Here is an 18,358-nt window from a genome sequence, read left to right as displayed (position 1 = left end):
AAGTCCTGTAGAAAACTATAGATATATGGTCATGGTGCTTGTATAAGCAATGTAAATGTTTTTGAGTAAAGCTCTGTTTATGATATAAAGGGACTTTTTACTGACTTCTTTCACTTCCAAGGAATTATAAGAATACTATAAATGGTTTGAATAGTGAAGTTTGATGACAAGTGAGTACTTTGGTTTCTGTCTTGACTAGACAGAAATACAGAATGGATAACCTTCCTGGGGTTGGGAAGTCATTATGTGTTGGTACTCTCCCACCTGAGGTTTGGTGGTTAAGCCATTCTCTCCCCTAGGGCTGTTTTCCCATTTTAGAGGCTGATCTGTCATACACATAAAGGGGATTAAGTATTACAGGAGCATTCTGTGCTATTAAGCATAACACACTGTTCTGATGATGTTTGCATTCAGCCATAGCTTGTAATAATCCTGAATATAAGAGCCCTTAAGAAAACACTCTCGTTAGCACATTTATCCACGTGTGTTTAGAGATAACAACTCTTAGCAAAATGTCAGTGCACTTATTGGTCTTTGACAGGCTGGCTTATCAGCAAGGGTGCTGTGAAAAAGCCTCTTGAATGTAAAAAAAGCAACCATTTCCCTAGTAATGTGTCTGGGTAGCAAATTGGAACCATTTTGCTTTCTCCTCATACAGTTTGCTAGTGACAGTTTCAGAAAAGTTGATGTGCCTGTCCTTATTACGGAGGAAGTAAGGTTGCAGCTGCACCCCCATTGTGAAATGTTTTGGGGAAAGTTCCCTACTCCCATCCATTTGGAATACCACCAGTGTACATTAGCACAAGAGGTAATATGTCAGATGGATTTACGGCTAGGGTAGATTTTAAACAGCCACAATGTCTGCAGCCCCTCCTGTTGGAAGAAGTGAAACCTCTCGATGTTGGTCTGACCTTATACTCACTTTGGTCCCTAGAAAATTGGAGAGGTGACATTGGATGACTTCCAGGCTGAGGCCACAAGAAGTCGTGTAACTTCTGTTTTCCCTGGGAACGCTCCCACCTCTGTGTGAAGGAGCCCAGGTAAGCCCAACAGAGAAGGGAACCAGGCGGGACAGAGATGAGTCATCCAGGCTGAGACCCTCAAACCAAGCAACCCACCTTCAGTCCACTAGGCAACACCAGCAAAGGCCACCTGCCTTGTTGACTCAGCCTCACTCACTGAGCCACAGAAATACGAGAAAATAAGATGGTTTTTATTTTATGCCACTAAATGTTGGTGTGTTTGTTATGCTGCAATGGATAACTAACCCACTGGGTTACACTGAAGCCAATCCAGGGAAGGTCACACAGAAATACAGGGAGACTCAGTGTAATTGTTGATAACGTAAGCTGAGTTTTACAGTAATTCTACGTCTTCAAACTGCATTCTGTAGAAAATACAATTAGTATTTTTTCCCTGAGTTTTTGGACCAATCAACTCCCCAGTTTAAGATCGTATTCTTAGATGATACCTTAGAAGATGGTGAACCTGGTTACTTCTTTGTTTGAAAGTCCCTTCTGTAGTGATGCATCAGTGCAGGTGGATGGGAGGAATAACAGTTGTTGTGGTACTGGGAGTTGAACCCCAAGTGTGCTCTACCCCAGGCTTTTCAGTTTTTAGTTTGGGACCTAGTCTCACTAAGTGGCCCCGTCTCAGCCTCCTGAGTTGAGCTGAGATTACAGATACGTGCCGCTGACTCTGGAGGCCTGCTAGTTAACCATGGTTGACAGCTGGTTTTTTGTTTGTTTGTTTGTGGGCTTGCTTGTTTTGGAGGCAGTGTCTCACTATATATTCCAGGATGGTTGTGAACTCATGAGGGGACCCAGGCTGACCTTGAACTTGCACCAATCTTCCTGCTTCAGCCTCCTGAGGGCTGATAGTACAGGCCTATGCAACCATGCCTGGTTGGTTGACAAGTATTAATTGCATATTTTGAAGTTGCTAGAAGATACTAAGTATGTTAGCACATGCCTGTAATCCCAGCACTCTGGGAGACCAAGGCAGCAGGATTTTAATTTCAGGGTTAGAGGAGTAACTTTGTGACAGTGAAACCTTGTTTTTTTTTTTTTTTTTTTTTTTTTAATGGTAGAAGAGATAATTCCCATTATAAAGAAATGATCAATATTTATTTGAGGTGATGGATATGCCAGTTACCCTGATCTGATTATTATGCCTTGTATACACATATTGAAGTATTATACTGTATCCTATAGATATAATTATCAGTTACAATTAATGTGCCTGAAAAAAAATCCCCTCTTCTGTGTACCCAACTATCCCCAGCTTGAACTACCTGGTAAAGGAGAGTTCACTGTATTTTGAGATTGTTCCTTCCACAGTTGTTGTAGGGATATCATTCACTTTGCAAATGTGTCATCCAGTAGTTTCTACCTGGTGTTCGCAAGTCTGTGTACTCTGGACCTGCAAGGAATGAGGCCAGATTTGCTTCCTTGTGGCTGCATATTGGCCTGTCCTTTTTGGAGTTATGGGATGAATGCCAGCCGCAGGTCCTGAAGGCCTCCAGCATTTCCTTGACACCTGCAAATGTTTGTCTCAAGCAGGGATCTATCCAGAAAAGCTTATCTAGTATATGAGATAGTATTTTTCTGAAAGATAAAAAATAACAGAAGGGGCATGTAGGAGAAAGAATAGCAACAAGAATGAAGTAGGTAAGGGACTGATCGAGGTGATACAGTGGGAGCAAACTGAGGAAGGATGGCAAATAATAGGGAGTGATGCGATCATTAATTTTGTATTCCCCTGGTAGCACCAACACAACACAACTTAAACCCAACAGTGTTCTGGGTAAGAACTGGAGATTGAGTTTTCCGGAATTTTTCAGGTCAGTTGTTCAATACATCCATTATTAAAAATGAGATGATATAAATATACAGTTAAATATACAGATGGTATAAATATACAGTTAAATTAATTGCAACTATGTTTCAGACTGGAGGTGTAGCTCAGTGTTAGAGTACTGGCTTAGTTTGTGTGGATCCCTGGGTTTGATCCTCAGCACCAAAAAAAACAAAAACAAAACTGTATATATATATATATATATATTTTATTTATATATATATATATATATATATATATATAAAATGTTTCAAGCAAAGATAATAAATACTCAAAAACTATTACCTAATTATTTTTTTCTTTTTTTTTTTTAACTTTTTATCAGTACCAGGGATCGAACTCACGACTGCCTGCTTGCAAGGCAGGTGCTTATGCCGCTGAGCTAAATCCCCAGCCCTACTACCTAATTATTTTATTGCATTTTACTCTCATCTATATTCTGGAGGTTATTTACATATCTTGTCCCTATGTGCCCTTGTGTATCTCTTCTCATTTTTGCACTCAGATACAACACAGTAATAGCTTAAATTAGCCCTATAGAATTCTGACCACAAAAAGTAGCAGATGTAAAGAATCATGACTCTTTCCAGAGGTTAGCAGTAACCAATGCTTAAATTATACCAACTTGTAGTTTATTTTGATTCCCTGTGCACCATGAAATCTGGGCTCAGGTATTGACTACTGTGAGTGCAGTGGCCCTAGGATACAAAAGCTGAGGCTTTGCAGTTGCATGGCACCAAATGATTCTGTAGTTCTTAACATCATGTCCACAGTTTTAGCAGCAAGAAGAATAAAGGAACAATGAAAATTAAGTTGCACCCAACTTTGTAAAGGACATTTCCAAGAAGACTTCTGAGATGCAAGGTAGGAGATACAAGCTTTGGAGTAAAACACAATGCCTTTATCCTCCCTTCAATATTAAGATTTTATTAATAAGTGAAATGAAGAGAGCTGTCTGCCAATGCCAATGGTAGATGGATGGATAGATCATATCTCACAAATGTGCAGTGCTTTACCATTTATGTTCTGCACAGATCAAGTCATTTTTATGCTAATAGCAATTCTGAGAAATAGAACACATCTCTCTATTTACCATTCTACCAGAAGAAACTGAGGCTCAGAGACTATAAGCCATACAGAAGCTGGGTGTGGTGGTGTACTCCTATAATCCCAGCATTTGGAAAACTGTGGTGGGAGTACTGCTGCATGTTAGAGGCCAATTTGGGCTACATACTGAATTTAAGATCTGAACTACATAACAAGACTGTCTCAAGAAACAGGAGGAGGAGGAGGAGGAGGAGGAGGAGGAGGAGGAGCAAGAGGAGGAGCCATAGACGGGTTTACTAATTGAAACAAGTCTTCAAGGGAGGCTGGGATGTAACTCAGTGCTCTCACTTACTTAGCATATGTAAAGGTCAATTTGAGACATTTAGAAGCTTAAATAAGTAGGTTTAGCAACTCTACACCCAAGAGTGTAGAAGCCCCACCCTAGGGTGGCTCATCACCTGGAGGTATAAACGGGAAGGAGGAAGGACTCCAGTCCTCCCCTTTGGTTTGGACCTCATCTCCTGGCTTCCACTATAGACTCTTAAGCTTTCTGGCATAGACACTTCAGCCTTTCCTTGTAGAGCCTTTGTCCTTCTGTTACAGAGCCATCAGCCTGCTGGTGTGGACTTGCCTGAGACACTAGGGTGAGCTCCAGACCTTGGGTTGAATCCTTCGGCCTCCGGAGTGTAGACACCTTCTGCATGCTTCCTTATCTGACTGTGTGGCTGACCATCAAAAGCCAATCTTGTCATTTCTTACACATTTGTATATCTCATATTATATCTCTTTTTTCTAGTAAAACCCTGACTAATACAGATTTTGGTACCAGGAGTGGGGTCATTGCTATGTTATTACTTGATCATGTGACTGAAGAGCCTTGGAAATTAATTTGGAAAGTTTTTAAGAGACTGGCAAAGAAACAGTCCCTGTATGCTGTAAACTATATTGGAGACTCTAGTCGGAGCCTTGAAAAATCAGAGTACTGATGGAAATGCTGCCATTTAAGATGAAGCTCGGGAGGCTTCTGTTGAGAAGGACTGCAGTGGCTGCTGGAGTTCAGGCAGTATACTGCATTTTGACTGAAAGTTTGTCTTCATTTTGCTTGTACTTAGAAATGTTACATTGTGGCAGGAAAATTTCAGTGCATTCTATTGTTGGGATGGTAGCATAGTTACTTCTGAGAGCTTTTGGCCAGATCTATGTTGGAAATTTAGAGCAAAGAGCCAGTAGAGGAATTTAAAACACTTGGCCAAGAAGAAGGCTCCATTGGAACTGTGGGTTGCAAAGATGAAACAAAGGAGAACACAGTTTTTAGAAGAATAGGACAATGGAAAAATGAAGAGCATGTTTGAATTGCAAGAGATTCTTATAGTTTGATCTTGCCATACCACTTTAAAGGTTAATGGGAAGCAAGGGCTGTAATTGTAATTTTCTTTTAGTTTGATTTTAATATTGTTTTATATGTTTGTAGCCAGGTTAATTAATCAGGTTAGTTAATCAAAATATTTTATTGCTGAACTTTGGTCACCCTTTAAATATTTTGTTTTTACTATTCTGCTTAAATGGTTATGTTTTGATCTGCGCTGTTTTGCTGTTATGCCTTCTTTTATCTCAATCTCCACTTCATTATTTAATTTTTTATTTTTATCCTTTTAATTAAGGGAAAAATAAATAAAAAATAGCAGGGTATATTATAGTAACCTACTTTGACTTTCCATTATCTTGATTTAAAGCCCTGTATTACTCTCACCATCTTGTTTTTGACTGATGTCCCCCTATTCTGTTTTGCTTGATAGTACCAGGTTCGAAAGTTTAGGCAACAGCTGTGAAGATAGTGAGATTCATTATGACGTCCATTCTCGTTGACTATTATCTACTTTTGAAGACCTATAATGTCTCCAATGTTTTGGTTTTGTCGGTTTTGTTCAATTTTATTATAACTGATGATACAGGCAATTCTATTAGAGATAGTGGGAGGCATTATGGTAACCATTGTTGATCACCTTGTATTATGCTTTTACATTATCTATTATGTCCACCCTTTTGATTTGACTGACTCTGTTCTGTTATGTCACATTTGGTTCTACTCCCTTCCAAAAAAGTAATAAGAACTGTGGGAGCAACAAAACCCAAAATGTGTAATTGTCATTGTACAAAAGAGAGGAAAAGAAAGTGCTCTAAACGATATAACTGCATGTATAGTTAAGTGTATAAGATAGATAATGATATCACTGAGTTTTGTTGGATCATTGAACAGAACTGTTTGCAGTCTCATTGTTGGAATGTCCACTTTACAAGCTTTAATTTTGTGACTTAATTATTTCTAAGATGACAATATGTAATCCATTAATAGTGATTTCCTACTGTTTATTTTTTTTCTGTAAATCTGTATAACTTGTACCCTTTCTCTGCTTTTTTTTCTCCTTAAATAAAATTTAAAAAATAAAAATAAAAATAAATATTTTGTTTTTGGTGCAGGAAGAAGTATAAAAAGAATTGTATATATGTAATCATTGTTTTAATGTAAATCTGAAAAGACTAATATATGTTAACTTTTCACAAATCTGTCACTAAAGACTATAGTTAAGAAAATGTGTGTATTTGTTAACTTGACCAGGGGTGGATTGTTATGGATTAAAAACTGGTGATCAACCTAACGTCAGCTGGATTATACCAGTATGATGCTGAAAGTAGATCTACCTGAGGAAGTTGAATGATGCTGAAAGTTCTACCTGAGGAAGGTTGCCAGCATAAATAGAGACATGGAGAAGGAGAAAGGAGGCGTTGAGGCATTGAAGCATTGTGGGTTTCTTACATGTTGCTGTTTGAGTCATTGCTTCTCCTGGAAAAGCTCTGGTCCTCACATCAAGCTTCCTGGCTGTGGAAGGGAAGACCTGTGCCACTTAATCTCCAGGATGAACTTGTCACGCTGGCTTCCTGGCATGTACTCGACTGTGATTATCATTGGAGGAGCTCGGGGCTTCCTTGTCGCTGAGGATGGCTGTGGTGCTTTTCAGGACAGCCCAGATTTTTGTTTTGAGTGTGACTTCTCAGCTCCAGCGTAGAACCCTCAACCTACCAGCACAGCTCCTTTACCCTGCTGGCATAGACTTTCTAGCTTCCACCGCTGATCTTTGGGCCTTCACAGCACAGATCTGTGAAAGAGATTGGTGTGAGTCCTTCTTGTGGGCTCTGGACCTTCCGTTGGACTTGTGAGAAGCATTGTCATGAGCTGTAGATCTTCATCTGTACTCACGTGGGACATTGCTATGGGATTCAGGCCCTTGGTTAAGTATGCTATGTCTTTAGTGTTATGGATAGATTTCCTGCATTTTCTTGTGTTCATTCTGGGTAACCATCATAAAATAATATTTTAAACTCCATGTCCTGATTTTAACTGTTCTCACAACCCCTGACTACAACAGTTCCCTACTAAAAGGTTTATAATGAGCCCTTTTAAAACAAATCTGACAAAATCTAGAAAGACAGACAAAATATTTAAACAGTAAGTGCAATGAAGTCTGGAAGGAGATGGTTAACACCTTGCTCTATTTTTACCTCAAGTGCTTCATATTTATAGCTTTTACAGTTGCTTCCTGCTGGTAGAGTCAAGGCCAGTGATTTGAGTGTTCATTACTTCCTGGAATCTGTTCTAGGTAGCTCATGGTTATTATCTCAGTCTTGTGTCAGTATTGTTTTTACCACATTCTGCTTTCTCTATAGATTAGCTGGGGCTCATGCCTGGTCATCTGTGATAACAAACCTAAATGACAGAGCACCATCAGTTTTCTTTCACAAAAACACCAGGAGGCAGGAGGGAATGAATTTATTTTATTTTTTTGTAGATTGATTTTCTCCACCATGGTGCAATCTTTAAAAATCTTTTTAAAAAATCTTTTAAAAAGTGTTTGAGCTGGGATAAAATCCTTTGGCTCAAGAATGCATTCCCTTACCATCAAATTATATTGCCTCTCAAATTACTGTGCTCATTATTATTTTGTAGCTGTTCATTGAATAGATATTTCGCAATATATTTATCCATGCCTTAAGACTTGAGACTTTTCCATATTGGCTATGTTCATTAGTTATATTTTTAAATTTTCTGCTTTTCTTTTTTAAGTACCAGGGATTGAACCAGGGGTCTTTGCACTGAGTTACATCCCTGGTTCTGTTTGTTTGTTTATTTATTTATTTATTTTGTAGTTGGCTGATCCGATGCAGAATCAGCAAGGCAGAGGAAAGCTGCTCACACCATGGGGCCAGGAAGCCAAAAGAACCTTGAAACCAGGAAGGGAGGTACATCCCATGACCCACCTGTTCCCACTGGGCCTGCCTTCCAGCAGGGATCTGCTCTGAACCCACACTCCAGTCCCTCTCCAGAAGACCCACTTAGAAGCACAGGAGGCCTTTGGGGAACATTCTTGGTCTAAGCATAACACACATGGGTTAAAGCAGCTGAAGACATGAGGCTCCTAAGACAGCTTGGAGAACTCTTGTTCATGTGGCAACTGTTGCTTCAGGTTCCTGTCAGTTCCTGGGTCATTTGAAGGGACCCAGTAGATATCTGCAGAGAGTGGGCATGCCTCAGAAGATACCTGGTGTTCTTCCAGGGTGAGGAGAGGCTGGAGCAGCACTGCTCCATTCTGCAGGGTCTCTGACTGCAGCCACCAGCCTGAGAAGGAGTCAGAGGAGGCAAGACTGACTGTCACACCCACCAGGAACACACATGGACCCTCAGAGTGTGGAGGATTCCCACCGACACCCTGCAACTCCTTATGAGCTTCTTGAGGCCTGTACACCTAGAGCTCTGCACAACCCTAATGTACGAGTTAGCAACCTTTTTCTGTAGAGAGCTGGAGAATAAGTATTTTGAACTTGACCAGCAACTGTTCAACTCTGCTGCTGTGTGGAAGCAGCCACAGGCAGCATGTAAAGAGAAAGCGCAACTGTGTTTCATGGTCGTCTTCACACAAGTAAGGTTGCAGGCCAGTTTTAGTCCGAGAACTGAGTTTGCTGATTTCTGCAAGCCTAAGGCAAGCATTTGCTAGTTTCTGGCTGTGCAACGTTTTTAGCTCTGTCTGTTCTACTAAGTCAGTCATTCTACTTTCTGTCTTCCAAAAATGTACTTATTGTGGACTTTTGTCCTAATGATATAGGGGAATGAATCTCCTGACCTACTATATGCCCAGTACAAGTTAGTGCTCTCTAAAATTGAAGAATGAATTTTAGGAACAACAGAGGCCAAGAGTAAAAATACTTATTGAGAGAAAGAAAGCTTCTGTCTGAAAGAGAGACAGAAAGGGTCCTGAGTAGGTTGCCCTCTGTTTACATTTTTTATTTTAAAAAATTTCCTAGACTGGTCTGACACTTATGACCCTGCTTCAGCCTCTCAGGGTGGAGAGATTACCTCAGGGGTCACGACACCTAGCTTTAATTTTCCGCATTCTTAATGTGAAGATCTATGGCTTTACTGAGTAGAAGATCCCTCCAGAGCCAGCTAGGCCTCACATATGGCAAAGAGCTGCCCTGTAGGTGTGACTTTGACACACAAAGCAACAACTCCAGAGCCTGTTTCCCAAGTATTTCCTTTACTGAGCTCTTAACGCTCTCAGCTACTGTTTTACTCACCTCGTAGCCAGGGAGAAGACAGTCTATGCTCCAGAGTCCTCCAAAACAATACACAGCAAACAGTCCTGTCTCCCCTGCTCCTCTGCCTTGGCCATTTCTTCCCATGAAAACCGCAGTAAATGCCCTGACCTGTGTGTTTCCCTCGCTTCCTCCTGGCCAGCGCTGGTCTTTTGCCTGTGTCTGGCATGGAGGCTTTGCATCCTGTTTCTGGTGGCCATAGGGACAAACTTCCTTCATGAAAGTCAAGTCTGTGTCTGTCTTACTTTATAGAAACAAGACAAACTTAATATAAAATGTTATTTTACACATTTGTGGGAAGGAAAAATTCTCAGAAATGGGATTTCTCAATCAACAGTGTATATTTTATATTTTGATACATACAGTAAAAGCAAATAGTTCCTTTAAAAAAAAAACTAAATAGTTCCTCCAAGACAGTTTATCAATTTATATGCCACCACTAATGTCTTTTCCCTGAAGATTTGCCAATGCAAGACCATTAATTGACTGATTTAACGCTTTTTAAAAATTATTTTAATTTGCATATCAATATAAGTGAGATTTCATATATCACTGGTTTTCTTTCTCTGTGAACTTTATTTCCCATCTTTGCTCATTTGCAGATGTATTTTTCTTAATGGTTAATAGGATCTCTCTCTCTCTCTGTCTGTCTCTCTCGCTCTGTCTCTCTCTCTCTCTCTCTCTCTCTCTCTCTTCTTCCTCCATTAGTGAGTTCCTGTCTCAAAACAAAATTTTAAAAAGACTGGAAGTGCAGCTCAATAGTACAGTGCCCCTGGGTTTAATCTCATTACCACACACTCACTATTATAATATGCATATATATACATGTATACATACATTTATATATTTATTCTACAAAGTATGATGGAAAAATATGATGTCATTAATTCTGCTCATTTTGAACACACTTATCCCATCATTCTTACCTCTTTCAGAAGCAATTTTGGACCTTTCTCATGAATGTGTTTAGTTGCAATGCAGTGATTACCTTGATGTCCCAAATCAATTCAAAGTATTTACCTTTCATGGTCACTTTCACTTTGAATGAGAGCTGGAGGTTGCACGGTGCCAGATTTGGTGAATAAGGTCATTGAGGATGTGCCATGATGTTAAGAGCCTGCCTCTCCTCTTCCAAAAATAAAAAGTAATAAGAACTAAGGAGTAATAAAACCCAAAATATGTAAATTTTGTTGTAAAAAAGAGAGGGGAAAAAAAGTGCTCTAAAGGATACAACTGCAGGTGTGTTTAGGGGTGTTAAATAGCGGACCATTTTAATGTTTTTGGTTGGATCATTGAACACAACTGTTTGCAGTCTCTCTGCTTGAATGTTCACTTTGTATGCTTTGATACTGTGACTTGAGCAACTACCTCTAAGATGATAATGTATAATCTATTAACTGGTGATTTCTGTTTTTTTTTTTTTTTTTTGTAGTTCTGTATTACTTGTACCCTTACACCGCTTTGTTTTGTTTTGTTTTTTCTCTTTTTCCTTTTAAATAAAATTAAAAAAAAAAAAAAAAAAAGAGCCTGCCTCTCCATTGGACGGCGCTCAGCAGTGGCATCTATCTGCTGGATTTTTATCGCGCCTTGTAAAGACATTCATAAAAGAGAACATCCAGAACTGTTCAGACAGTGGCAATAATATAGGAAAAGCATGTTTAAAGTAAGGAAGGGTGTTTTGAAGGAGATTAATGGCAATACTACTGAAACAAATATCATTTTAAATTTAAACTGTAGTTTCAATCACATTGTTTGTGCATGTGTGTATAGGGAGAAGGTTACGTATAGAAGAAGTTATAGAACAATGATATAAAAGCTTGGAAGAGTTAAATGGAGTTAAATTGCACTATATTCATTGCATTATCTGGAAAGTGATAAAGTGTGAATGTATATTGGGCTTTAATAAGTCAGAGATAAGTGTTGTAATCTCTAGAATAACCAAAGAAATAATGGTTGCTTAAAAACAGAATTCAAGGATGTAGTTCAGGGGCAGGGCATGTGTGCTTAGTATACTTGAAATTTTGGATCCAGTCATCAATATATATCAGCGTGCGTGCATGCATGTGCAAACACACACACACACACACACACACACACAGCAACCAAATATAGGGGAAAGTAGAGTAATGAAACAATACCTGATCCAAAGGAAGGCATGAAAGGAGAGAAAAAGGTAAGATAAAAAGTAAATTCCAAGATAGTTGCTTTCAAGAGTCCCACAATAAATATAAACATTTTGAAGTATTGAAAGCAAAAGTCTGAAAAAAAGATATAACACCACAATCATATTTTGACAAAACATCATATAAGACAAAATAGGCTTTAAGAAAAGAAGCATGATTAATGTTAGAGGCCCATGTCATACAGATAAAAGAGCAGCCAACCAGGAAGATGTAATTCTAAATTTATCTAAATTTAATAACACACATACACTCAGTCTCATTGATACTAAGAAAACACAAATCAAATAACAAAGATGTACCTTTTAAATCTATCATTTTAAACCATTCAGTTACCGATATCACAGTGTTGGGCAGGTTTTGGGAAATAAGAGTTAGTGGGAAGAGTATAAATTTATACACTCTTTTCATAGTTTATTTGGCTATATTAATTCAAAATTTAAAATGAGCATTATCTTTGAGCTAGAAATTCCATTTCTGGATACTTAATCCCTTTATGTATGAACAAAATATGGTAAAACATCATATGATTAATACATGCAGAAAAAGCATTTGGTCACATTTAACATCTGCTTAAAATAAAAGCTCATTGTAAAGTAAGAGTAGAAATTGTGTTATCTATTTCAACATAATCAGTTGTCCTAAAACGCTGTGACTCAAAATGACAATAAATGCATCAGCCTCACGTTGACTCTGGATAGGAATGTGGAAGCTGCTGGGGTCCTCGGTTCTCACTCTTGGCCTTTCCCAGGTTCCAGCCAGCATTCTAGCTGCCACCCCACCCAGCTCTGACTTGGGGGCTCCCTCCCAGCGTGGATCAGGACCATGGCTGACAAATTGGGGTTGGTTGTTGGCAGGAGCATTATTCTCTGGTCAGTATGATCACACGTGAATCTCTTTACAGGGCTGCTTGGATTATCTCATCTGTAATAGCTGGCTTCCCTCAGGGTGAGTGAGTGATCTAAGAGATTAAAAAACCCAGAGAGATCACGTGGAAACTGAAATGTCTTTGATGACATAATTTTGGAAGTTACACATCATTTCTGCCATATTCTTTTGAGCACAGAGTCAGCCAGGATTCGATGCGAGAGAATACAAAGTCTTGCATAGGAGGAGGTGAGACTCATTTAAGACTATTTTTAATGCTGGTTTCTACAAAAGGGAATTTCCTTTATCTTAGAATGTATGACTACAAAAGTCCCATATCAGGCATCATAGTGAAATTCTGAAAATTTCCCCTGGAATGGAGGCTGAGACATGCTTGCTGAAATCTTTTCTATTCCATACTGTATGAAGTCCCATCCAAAAAAGAAAGAGAAGGATGAAAAGAGGAGGAGGAGGAACAAAAAGAAAAGAAAGAGAAGAGGTGTTAGGACTGGTTAGACTAAAAGAAAAGAAGTTATTATTCGTAGATGGCATGATGGTATATAGATATTGCAAAATAATCTACAGAGGTACATTTCAATTGAATGAGTAAATTAAGATATACAATCCATATATAAAAACTAATACTATTTCTACCAACAATAAACAGAACAATTATTGAAATCACCATTTAGAATAAGATAAAACAAACTACTTAGGCAAAAATCTAATGTAACAGAAGGTATCCACACAGAAAACTAAGTAAGATTATTGAGAGAAATTAAAGAAAAAATTTAAATGAATAAAGACTCAATACTGTAAAGATGGTGGCCCTGTCCAAATTCATATTTCAATTCAGTACAATCTCTGTAGGTCTTAGTCTGAGAAAATCAACAAGCTGATTGTATAGTTTACATGACAATGCAAAAAGAACAAGAATAGTTAATCTTAAAAAACAAAGAAAATGGAAGACTTCCATTCATACCATGACTTTATTTAGCTTCAAAATTAATCCATCATGTATCTGGTTCAAGGATAGACAAATTGACCAATGAGAAGAACTAGATATTTTCAAAACAAAAAGAGCCACACACATAAAGGCACTAAATTTATGACAGTGAAATATACTACAGAACAACAGCCTTTCACATGAAAGTCCACTCGATATCCATCTAGAAAAGTCTAAGGTTGACTCTTCTCTCACTCATACATAAAAATCTGCTTCAAGTGGGCTGCATATTTAAATGGGAATGACAATTCAATATGTTTTCTGGAACAGACCAGAATATCTTCATGACCTTGCTTAAAACAATTTCTTCAACAGGATACAAATCAAATGCAAATCATTAAGTACACTCCTCACAGATCTCTTTATAGAAGAAAGGGTGACTAATATTGTGGGAGAAAATATTTGAAACATATGTACCTGATACGTGACTCCTATTCAGAATATACAAATTATGATTTACAAATCAGCCAGAAGAGACAAGTAAGTCAGCTCACAAATGAGCAAAAAGCTTGAAAAGACACTGTATTAAAGAGAGTTTCCAAATAGCACACATACATCAGCACGTATACCTGTGTGAAAGGTGTGCAGCCTTGTAATAATTTTTAGCCATCAGGAAAATATGTCTGGCATTCTCCCATTGCCTTGTGGTGGTCATGTGGGTGTGCTCACTTGTGGCAATGTGTCTGGATGTATATTTATAACTTGTGCACTTTTTGTGGACAGAAAACAATCAAAACATTTTAAAAATCCTTTTTTTACATGGGCTTCCATTGTTTCTAACATTAGGAGTGAAAATGAGCAGATCTTGAGAGAGGCCTTGTGCAGTCCAGCCGGGTGTTCTGAAACACCTGTCCCACCTAGGATGCAAGTAGCAAGGCCAGGAGTCTCCTTTCCTTTTCTTCTTATGCTCTGACTGCTTTCATGGAAATGCACTGCATTCCACGTGCCAGAAATCCTGGATTCTCAGGAGAGCCTCACCCCACAGGAGCTTGCAGGAAGCTCATCTGGCTGGGTTTTACAGCCTTAATCCTATTGCTTCAGTAAAGTCACAGGAAGACTTTGTTTAGTTCAAGAAGCATCAGGTGGATTTCATTTTTTTACACTTTGTTGACTTGGGCTCTGTTTCTTCATATCACAGCAGTGGTTCTGATTCTTTTCATGTATTGGACATTGTGGGAAACCTGATTGGATCTTCGATTCCTTTCTAAAGTGAGTGGGAGAAGTATCTAGGTACTTTCAAAACAAAATATTGCTTACAGTTTGGAGAATGGGGATGGGGATGGATGCCAGGGAGTTAAAAGGGCAGGATTAACATAATTAGTTTCTCGCAAGTCAGAGGGCCCCCTGGGATTACCTATTTAAAGATGCTGTATGACTTTTAAAAAAGTCTTTTGGATAGTAAATGAAGCAGTTATTAATGAAGCTAGGCAACACAATACAGGTTTTGGAAGTAAAATAAGGGACAAAAATCCACCATCAAAATACACGTGGAATTCTCTGGTTCTACCCTTCCTAAAGTGTGGAAGAAAGAGGGAAAATTGCTACTTGTGGCTGTGGGAAAGGTTTTCCTATTAATCAAGACATCGAAACAAAGAGGGAACTGTGATACCCTAGGATTTTCTTTCTGTATATTGGTTTCTTTAAGATTGGTGGATTCTCATTTTTTAATAGGAAGTGGCCCTCAACTCAGAATATCTGTTGTAATGAACTCATCCCAAGCTAGTTTTTTGAGGACTGGTGCTCCCTTGTGTAATGTGTACTGTGCTGATGAATTAGCTACCTCCTTGCTGGCAAAGGGTAAAACAGGGATGGAATCATTTGCAGGGCAAGTTTAATATAAGGACCAGGCTGCTCTTTTTGTTTTTTAATATGCTATATAGCTAAAGAGGAGCTTTTAATTCCATTTATCTTCCCTTGCCCGGTCTGCTCTGAGTATTTGATGCATAAGAGCTTAATTTTAGACAACAAATAAAGAGCCTACTTTAGTGTCTTGAAGTGCTCATTTGATAAAATGCCTGATAAGAGTCTGGAGCTAGCTAGCAGGCTTTGATATTGGTGAGAAAGTTGGGTACAGGATGTCTGCTTTCAGATAGCATCAGTAATTGTGAGCAGATTCTCCACCCAAGGCACAGTAAAGGATGCATTTGAACAATTCAGCACTAGTCCAGTGAATCAGATGAACTGTTTCCGGTTCATTTATTCTTTCCCCATTACTTTCATCATCTGGACAGTTTTTGATATTTGTATATAGTTTAAAAATTTAGAACCCCTGCCAGGTGTGGTAATAAGGTCCTGTAATCCAGTCCTCAGTAGGCTGAGGCAGGAGGATTGCTGTGAGGCTAAACTACATTGGGAGACCTTGTCACAAAAATCAACCAACCAAATATACAAAAATCTAGAATCCTGGGTGGGTGGTGGTGGTTATGTAGTTCACTGATAGAGGTCTTTGATAGGATTATTTCCAAAAGATGAAAAGTATTTCTAAAAGATGAGAAGTATACAACAAAAGGAGGCCTTTATTCTGAGAACACTAAGAGCGATGACTGGCACGCAGGCTGCTGAAGTCTGGGGATCTCTCTCACGGACACGTGGCGTGGGGGAGATATAAGTAGCCTAAGCTTAGGGCAGTGCCCTAAGGCCATTAGAGATGCACAGGTATTTCATTGGCACAGGGCGCCAGGGGCAGACTCCGAAGGGTGGGAGATACAGAGTTACAGGTAAATCTCTAGGGGCGGGGGAGACAGGAGCTCCCTGGCTGAGGTCTTTTCTGGCTACAGTGTCCCATCTGGGCCAAAACCCTTTCAGTCTTACCCAAATGTGCAAGACCCTGGGTTTCATCCTTAGCTCTGAAAATAAATTAAAAAAATAAAAAGTTTGAGGTCATGAAATCCAGTGGTAACATGTTTCTAAACTTAGTTTGGGCTTTACAACATTTGACAAAACGATTCCTTATTGAAAACTGATTCTGAGAGGTTGTCATAAATTCTTATCATTCGAGACAGGCAGCTGATACAGTTCTTACTCTCATGTGCATTTTGTGATCTGAATAATAGACCATACAGGCCTTAGCTGCATAAGCAGTCACTGACAAAGATTATGAAAATCATTGGCAGTAACAACCAGACAAAAATGTTTTCACACAATAGCAAAACCAAAAATCCATCGGAATCACTGAGAGCCTGCAGTGATACCACACAGGTAGTTTTCACTTTCAGAGAGAAATCAAAATTTTTCCATACAGGTAAATAATACAGCAGGCTACATATAAATTTAGATATATTAGGAACACAAGTCATTTTTAGTAACTCACTAGAATTAAAAAGTTGTATTCTCTATGCCTACATAAAGAGTTTAAAAAAAGCCTTAACATAACATTGATTTTTAAAGCATTTCAATTTGAGCATTAACTATGCTGCTGTCAGTGCTGTAGAAACCAAATCCAAGTACTCAGAGCTGGTATTTTCTTTTTTCACTCATGTAGGTCCTGTGCAAATACATTTCTCCCTTTTTTATACTGGACATATAGCGTCCTGTGGAGGTCATAAGAGCAAAGGCAGGAAAATTCAGTCTAGAATTTTTGTAATACTACAGTGTAGTCTGGTGAAAATATTTATTCATGGAGGTCATAAAAAGGAAAGTGCAAAATGGAGCTAAGGTTTGTGTGAGAAGGAGGGGAAGGAGGGCTCCAGAAGTACAGTGTGTGGGGCTAGAACTGTGCTTGCCTAGAGGACTGCATGCTCAGCGTGTGTGTGTGAGGCTCTGAGGTCCAGCCTCGGCACCCCTTCTTTCCAAAATCATGTGCAGTCCCAGTGTGAGCTTGCGCAGGTCAGTCAGTCTCTCCAAAATGCTTCTTCATCTGTGAAACCAGGATGTTTATAATGTGTGTAATACTAATGTTAAATCAAGATTTACAAGAGTCTACTGGTTTGGATTGAGCTCCTATACTGGGCTCCAACAGACCAAACTAAAATGGGGTCACTCATGCTAAAATTCCATGGTACCAAACAGAAACTAAAGGATTTGTTTGATTGCAGGAGACCTCAGGAAGGTGTGGGAGATAATAGCCAAATCCGTAAAAAGCCAGGTTTAGTCAACAAGAGAAGGAAGCCCCCACTGTTTTAACTTTGTAAAGAATTCACTTGACTCACCAAACAAGTCTTCTTGTTCCAGATCCTACTTGCTTCAGCCTTTTCTGCTTACTAACTCAGCCTCTTTTTAGCTCATTACAACACCTTTTCTAAAATTTTAGAGGAAAGATTATTATTTAGTTAAACTTGTGATTTTGTCTTTTGACATTAACAAATGATAAACAAATGAAAGAACGTTTGTGAAAATGTTTCCTACCCCAAACTACTCACAGAGAGTAGCAGTATGGATTCCTACTATTTAATTGTGGTAGGAAGTGGGAGAAAAGTGGAAATAGCCATGCACATTGTCACAGTCTCTTCCTTTCCCTGCCTATAGTCATGTGTTTTTAATGTACATATTAAGGCAATTAAATAAAGTAACTTGTTTTGTAAAATTTTTATTTTTAAGTAATTAATAGTACTCATTTTATGAGTAATGAAATTAGATTTTTGGATCAGGTGTCTGTTAAAATCATAAATTAAAATGCCATTTATATGCAAATGAGTACGTAATGACCCTAAGGTTATCTTCAGCTTTTTAGGATTGTGTACCTGCATCTCGTCTTACTCTGGTGTACTAGAGGACTGTGATTTCCAGAGAAGAAGTCTAGACTCTCGCCACTTCAGAG

At 38.7% G+C, this 18,358-nt stretch overlaps 1 long non-coding RNA gene across 1 annotated transcript; it reads left to right on the top strand.

Moving 5' to 3' along the window:
• The first annotated feature begins 3,115 nt into the window (after positions 1-3,115).
• On the top strand, positions 3,116-7,286 carry LOC134472636 (uncharacterized). Its single transcript, XR_010042529.1, has 2 exons — positions 3,116-3,720; positions 4,507-7,286. It is a non-coding gene; the product is annotated as an uncharacterized LOC134472636 (long non-coding RNA).
• The last annotated feature ends 11,072 nt before the right edge of the window (positions 7,287-18,358 follow it).

This window comes from Cavia porcellus, unplaced genomic scaffold (assembly GCF_034190915.1).
Source record: "Cavia porcellus strain 051 isolate PalLab524CR breed Dunkin Hartley unplaced genomic scaffold, mCavPor4.1 scaffold_24, whole genome shotgun sequence".
Taxonomy (NCBI): Eukaryota; Metazoa; Chordata; class Mammalia; order Rodentia; family Caviidae; genus Cavia; species Cavia porcellus.
Note: the sequence above shows the minus strand (reverse complement) of the source record. Positions and strands in the feature narration are given on the sequence as shown.